A 7,706-nucleotide genomic window follows, 5' to 3' on the forward strand; every position below is an offset into this window, starting at 1 on the left:
CCTCACTGTCAGGGCTGGCTCGGATGCCACACCTTCTACCTCCACAAGAGGCACCCGAGTCAGTTCTAGACTGAATCGGCCCAATCAGCAATGATCCGTTTCACCTGTTGTCATGGCTTCTTAAGGAAGCTTGGAATCATTGCTGATTCGTTTTGGCTTGCCCGTTACGTTCTCAGCCCTTTCTCTTGTCTACCAATCTTGTTGTTGTGTTCCGTTTGAAGGTGTCTCGCCACCTTATTTTCTCTCTGTCTCTCGCTCTCTCTTTCTTCTCTGATTTTCGCTTTTCTTATTCGAGTGTCTTTCTCCTGCGCCGCTTACTGGCCTCCCTCAAGTTTTCCACCAGCTATTTATCTTCCTATCAGTTTATCTTTTCGCGGCGTTTGCCTGCTGCCAGCTTCCTCCCCTGGCGTCCTCAGTTTCGTTTTCACGCTACCTTCCACTTGCAATATTCCTGTACTGCTAAATGGATATTAAATGCCCCGGGGTACAGAGCCTTGGATGATCTGCACTAAGGACGTTCCTGGTTTGCTGTACCAAGAATGTGGAGCACACTGGTTGTCAGTGGCTGGTTCTCTGCAGTGAGAGCATCAGACACTAGTTCCTGTTAAGGCAGTTGGTTCTTGACAGACTCATTACTGTATGTGGCAATAGGAAAGTTTGATATGTACATTTGTATTTGAAAGTTGTTTTTGCTTGTGGAGGATGGTGTTACAGAGACAGTCACTCTATGAAGGGGAGGATGGTGTGTGGCAGACCATCACTTAAATGGTGCTCTTGCTGTTATGTCATGGAGCTGCTCTTTGGTCTGGTGGTCTCCAACTCAGTTTGGTTGAGATTAATTTTAATATGTCGTGTTATTAAATGTTAAGTGACCATTGGAAGATTTGCCTGCCTAGGGTAAAGGGTAAAAAGGTAAAGGGTAAAAGGGTAAAGAGTAAAAGGTAAGAACACCTCTCTCAAACACAGTTCACAGACACATACATACAGTGGGGAGAACAAGTATTTGATACACTGCTGATTTTTCAGGTTTTCCCACTTGCAAAGCATGTAGAAGACTGTAATTTATATCATAGGTACTCTTCAACTGTGAGTGATGGAATCTAAAACAAAAATCCAGAAAAATACATTGTATGATTTTTAAATAATTAATTTCCATTTTATTGTGTGAAATAAGTATTTGATACACCAGAAAAAGAAACTTAATATTTGGTACAGAAACCTTTGTTTGCAATTACAGAGATGAGACGTTTCCTGTAGTTCTTGACAAGGTTTGCACACACTGCAGCAGGAATTTTGGCCCACTCCTCCATCCAGATCTCCTCCGGAGCCTTCCGGTTTCATGGCTGTCGCTGGGGCACACGGACTTTAAGCTCCCTCCAAAAATTTTCTATTGGATTCAGGTCTGGAGACTGGCTAGGCCACTCCAGGACCTTAAGATGTTTCCTACGGAGCCACTCTTTAGTTGCCCAGGCTGTGTGTTTTGGGTCATTATCATGCTGGAAGACCCAGCCATGACCCATCTTCAGTGCTCTTACTGAGGGAAGGAGGTTGTTGGCCAAAATCTCACGATACATGGCCCCATCCATCCTTCCCACAATACGGTGCGGTCGTCCTGTCCCCTTTGCAGAAAAGCATCCCCAAAGAATGATGTTTCCACCATGCTTCACGGTTGGGATGGTGTTCTTGGGGTTGTACTCATCATTCTTCTTCCTCCAAACATGACGAGTGGAGTTTAAACCAAAAAGTTCTATTTTTGTCTCATCAGACCACATGACCTTCTCCCATTCCTCCTCTGGATCATTCAGATGGTCATGTGCAAACTTCAGATGGGCTTTGACATGCGTTGGCTTGAGGAAGGGCACCTTGCGTGCACTGCAGGATTTTAATCCTTGACAGCGTAGAGTGTTACTGATTGTTTTCTTTGAGACTGTGGTCCCAGCTCTATTTAGGTCTTTGACCAGGTCCTGCTGTGTAGTTCTGGGCTCATTCCTCACCTTCCTCAAGATCATTGATGCTCCACGAGGTGAGATCTTGCATGGCGCCCCAGACCGAGGGAGATTTTCCGTTATTTTGCATTTCTTCCATTTTCTAATAATTGCACCAACAGTTGTTGCCTTCTCACCAAGCTGCTTGCCTATTGTCCTGTAGCCCATCCCAGCCTTGTGCAGGTCTACAATTTTATCCCTGACGTCCTTACACAGCTCTCTGGTCTTGGGCATTGTGGAGATGCTGGAGTCTGACTGATTGAGTGTGTGGACAGGTGTCTTTTATACAGGTAACGAGTTCAAACAGGTGCAGTTAATACAGGTAATGAGTGGAGAACAGGAGGGCTTCTTAAAGAAGAAGTAACATGTCTGTGAGAGCCAAGATTCTTACTGGTTGACAGGTGATCAAATACTTATTTCACACAATAAAATGGAAATTAATTATTTAAAAATCATACAATGTATTTTTCTGGATTTTTGTTTTAGATTCCATCACTCACAGTTGAAGAGTACCTATGATAAAAATTACAGTCTTCTACATGCTTTGCAAGTGGGAAAACCTGAAAAATCAACAGTGTATCAAACACTTGTTCTCCCCACTGTACATAAGGAGGTGTTGTCATACACACAATACCTTCTTTTTTTGACATAGAGATGAGTTATATCTCATCTCAAGATCTTTAATTTTAGTTTCTTCAGAATACACACACATACATACATCTCATACGCACTCCACACACACACACACATATCTCTCAAACACACCACACAGACACATACATACATAAAGAGGTGTTGTCATACAGACAATACACACTGTACACCTTCATACACACATACACCATCATATACACCATACACACTACACACCTTCTTTTTTGACATAGAGATGAGTCATACACAGAATAAAGAAGTGAGGAATAAACAACACAAACAGAAATTAACCAGTGAGCACATTTCACATACCACACCCTGTAGACCCAGTGAAGCAATACATGTCTGAGGAGGAAGAGGTGCATGCTGGGAATTCTCACATACAGTAATCAGATTGCTATGGCCACAGTGACATCAGAATAAACAGTTCAAATTACAATAAAAAAAAGACTGGAGTCACTGGAGTGAATGTGACATCGTCCCTCAGAATCCACACTGACTATGGATTCAGTCAAGGATCTTCTACAGAGTCAGATAGTAATTGGCTGATTAAACCATGAAGGTCAGAGCTGGAGGATTTGGAGGTTGATTGACAGTCTTCATGGATATGTGAAAGAAGAAAGGTTGTCTGTATACACCTGTCACGTCTAGCTCCGCCCTCCTTCCCAGTCCCATGTCGTCCGCCCTAGTCCCGCCTTGTTTCCCCATCTCCTTGGTTTTCCTTCTGCCACGCCCTCTCTCAAAGGTGAAAACAACCACCTTTTGAATTATATCAACACAGACAACTTGGTGATAATATATGATACATTTATTTAAAATCAATTATTCTTAAAACAAACAGCATCAACAACAAGGATCAGTATATTTACGGTGAAGACTAAACATCTAGTGTGTGTGAGAGAACGTGTCGAAAGCAGTGGAGAGTAAATGTGTGTGGCGTGCTTGTGCAAGCGTGTTTGAGGAGGCAGGGTTTGTAATCTCAGTTCTCCTCTAGAGAACATGGCAACTATAATGGTGCCGACTTCAAACAGTAGAGCAGCGTGTTTATGTTAATGAGCTAAGTTGGTTTATTCTAACGTGGTCAGAATAAAAGGGTAATGGCGCTGGCTTAATAACTAAAACCTAGATTTGCAAACAAAATCCGAGGAAATACGAGAGGGCTTGAAAAGATGTGACCTGTTGTAAGATTATGGCTAATACCCGTAAATGAGGAAGTGTCAGTGCCCTGCCTGGAACAAAGATTTGACTTGCTGTTTGTGAGAGGTTTTCGTGTAATCTCTATAGAGTCTTGTGTGCATTAATCTGTGTATGATGTGTTGGAATGTATGTGGTGTGTATGAAGATGTGTAGTGTGTAGTGACACACACAAACACACACACACACACACACACACACTGCTTTTTGAGCTCTCATGGTAAACTGTTGAGGTTTACAAATGAAAAATCTCAGAGAAAAAATTAACACCACAAAGTTTCCCAGCATGCACCACTTCCTCCTTACATATGTATTGCTAGACTTGGGGCAACATCTAACAATGCATAGCTCTATTGCGCGCTCTCTCTCTCTCTCACTCTTGGCTTTAATGGATCCTGTATTGCTTACATTTAGTAAGTGAAGTGGCGGTAAAGTTTTTAGCCTCAACGCACACAAGCGATGGTTCAGGCCTGCTACACTTGTTTTGTTTATACTGGTTTAGTGTGTGTACGCATATGTGGTGCGAAACGTTCCTGCCATAACATGAACATGCTACCCATAGCGAGGAACCTGTAAATTGTAAACACTCGCTCATTTACATATTGCATAATAAAGCTTGTGGGTATTTGCATATATTCTTTGCTTATGTGTCGTTCCTTAAAACCCATGTGTTAGAGCGGATTGAGCTGTTATTGGTTGTTTATATAAATATAAAGTTTAGCAACCACTCACGTTGGGACTCAGGTCCCTGCCTTTATCGCATAGGACGTTAGGCAGGGTGTTACAGTGTTTTACACATTTCCCGAAAACATGGCTTATTTTGTCGATACAGAGCCGGTGACGCACACATAACCTGTGGCCTCAAATTGGCTACACATTTCCCCTGTGAGGACTGGATTTGGTTCATTGGTGGTAGAGAATTGTGTTTAGTGTTCTGTAAAAAGTATGTTTTAGGATTGCAAAGTATCAGTTAATGTGCTTAGTATAACAGATCAATAGGCTACATGCAGGGGCGGTTTGTTCATTAGGGCGATTGGGCGACGCACCACGAAAGGATGAAAAGGAAGTTTTTTCTCTCACATTCTATCACGGTATTTAACTAACTGTGTCTGTCCTGGACAGCGTCTCTTGCCTCTGAATGCCATTGTCCAATCAGCGTTGAGGTGCATTCCCTGTAATCCCGCCTTTTTTGGGGCGATTTGAGACTAACTGAAAATCGCCCCGACTGCTCTCGTAGACTCTCATGTTAAAAGTTTTTTTTTCAAAGTGCAGGCGCTGCAATGCAATGTCTATGGGTTCCGGGAGGGCTTACCCCTACGTGCTTACGTCAGACGTAACGTAGGGAAATTAATCTGCTCAACACGGTCAGCGTTCCTTCAACTCAGAACAACTCAATCGTTTCATTAAGAGAAGTGCCATTCTGTCGTCGTAATAATCAAGATAAACTAGCAACTAAGGAATTAGGGCCACCGAGACCAAATTTAAACATCAAACAAGTGAAGTGTCCACAAAGGGAGGAAAAGAATATAACCGGGGATTTTCGTGAAACTGGTATGAAGGGAAAACATGTGAAGTAGCGCGCGCCCTGTTCTGCTTTCCCTGCATTCTGTTACATCCTTAATGCTGTTGCCCATTTATATTCTAACACACAACACCTACAATAAAATACTGTCTGAGGAACACAGAAATGATTGTGAGTAGGAAAGATTCACTTTTAATTCATGGTAAATCTCTTCATGTTTAAAGTTGTTTATGAGGGCAAATTGAGAGATGACAATTTTTGTTGACCACAGTTAATTGTTCAGTCATTGTAGAGCTTTAACCAAGATGATATTTACAAGATATATCGGTGCACAAATACTGTACAGTCTATAATGTAAGGAGAAATATATATTTATGATTATATTTTTATTGGTTAAGTCACTGTTTTTTATTTACCCACTGAAATGGTCATCACAACAATTGCCCCCCCTGAGATATTTGTCAGAGGCCGCCACTGGCTACATGAGTTAACATCAGTTCCGTTTAGGGGTCGCAGGGTTTGTCTTAATGTAGTCAGGTACAGTGTACCTTTACAGGAGGTGTGCATGTGTCCTTTGAGGGGAAGAGAAGCTTGCTGCTGTAATGAAACGGAGCGTCTTTCCACTGAAACTGATAAAACTCTGATATTGGAAGGGGAGAATTTCCAATTTCTTCTTTCTACATAGACTGGCTTTCTTCACTTCTGCAGGACATACGTGATAACAAATAACATGGTAAAATTTCAGACTACAAGAACAACATATTGAAACATATTTCAAACATATTAAATTTATATAACATTTTTGTGTAGTGTTATTGTGACGGGCAGGGTGAGCGAAATAAAAAGGAAGCAATCATGCCAAGTCTCAGGGAAAATGGATGGTTTAATGAGAAAGTGCGCAAACCAAAAACCTGTGAGTCGATCCGAATTAAGGATATAATAACCAGCGGTCAACTGGTACAAAGACAAGACATATATAGACGAACAAATGACCCTCAGGTGAGACAGATCGCGGGCCCCTTCCACCTGAGGGACGAACACAAGGGGCGATCGGCAGGGGGCCCTCCGCAACATGACACACACTAATTAACTCAGGTATCAGTGACATAAGCCAACATAATAAACAAAACCCCAAACTTAATACCCCCCTCAATAGTAATAATCCATATTTTCATATGTAAGTTGTAATTACACTCACCTCCTGGTCATGGTTTAAGCTTAGTCTTAGACTGTCTTACCTGTGATGGTGATTCACTACTAAAGTCTTTTTTCAGTCAAGATGTAGGACCAGGGCCGGAGTGGGCCCCTTTTTCAGCCCGGGAGTTTCATGCCCAAATCCGGCCCAAAATTATTTTTCCCTCCCAATCGGCCGAAACTGGAGATTGACAGGAGCCGGCCCATCGGGAATCTTTCCGAATCTCCTGATTAGCCACTCCGGCTCTGTGTAGGACTGCACTTGTGAAAAATGTGACTCTAAAGAGGAAAATAATACTTTGAGATATAACGTACTGTAATGGGTGAATATTGAACATAATTAGCAGAGACGTGTGCAGAGAGTGAAGCGTGTCATTGTTCTGTCTGCAGGTTGTGTGATTGTGATGTCACAGATGAAGGCTGTGATGCACTGGCTTCAGCTCTGACATCAAACTCCACCCACCTGAGAAAACTGGATTTGTACTGGAATAAAGTAGGAGACCCAGGAAAGAAGCAGCTGTCTGGACTTAAGGATGGTTTCCATTGCAAACTACATTCACTCATGTAGGATATGACCATACATCATTCAATAATTTGCTTCTTTATCACCAAAAAATTTCCTTTTTGCATATTTTGCACCACTATAAATCAAATTGTCTTGCCACAAAGATACCATGGTGATTGGATTTTATATCCTGTTGTTCGTGTTTTAAGTTCTGTTGTATAACTGAATTTTTTGTACAAGTGATATACAGGTTAACTTGGATCTGGAATGGGTCTGTAACCAGAAACTGGGGAAATAATGTGTGATCCTAATGAAGATACTTAGAAAACCTAAATGAAGATCTATTTTGATTGTGAAATGAATTTGAATCAAAAGTCCAAGTGCAGTCTTTCATTTCAAGTTTTTTTTATTCTCAGGATTTAATAAATGCCTAGTGAAGACTGCAGTGACAAAAGCTCATAAATAGTCTTGATGTCCAGGTAGCGATGTTATCTGGACAACCTGCCGCTCTGAGATGGAATCTATGGATCAGTGAAGCTGTATGATATCTAGGGGTGTATTCAACTAAGGATTTTCATAGTCGAATCTGATTCGTCAGCTTTTCCCTTTAGTCGACTAATAGTCGACTAATGGTTTATCTTTTATTTTTTTA

The sequence above is a fragment of the Brachyhypopomus gauderio genome, chromosome 6 (genome assembly GCF_052324685.1).
Source record: "Brachyhypopomus gauderio isolate BG-103 chromosome 6, BGAUD_0.2, whole genome shotgun sequence".
In the NCBI taxonomy this organism is placed as follows: domain Eukaryota; kingdom Metazoa; phylum Chordata; class Actinopteri; order Gymnotiformes; family Hypopomidae; genus Brachyhypopomus; species Brachyhypopomus gauderio.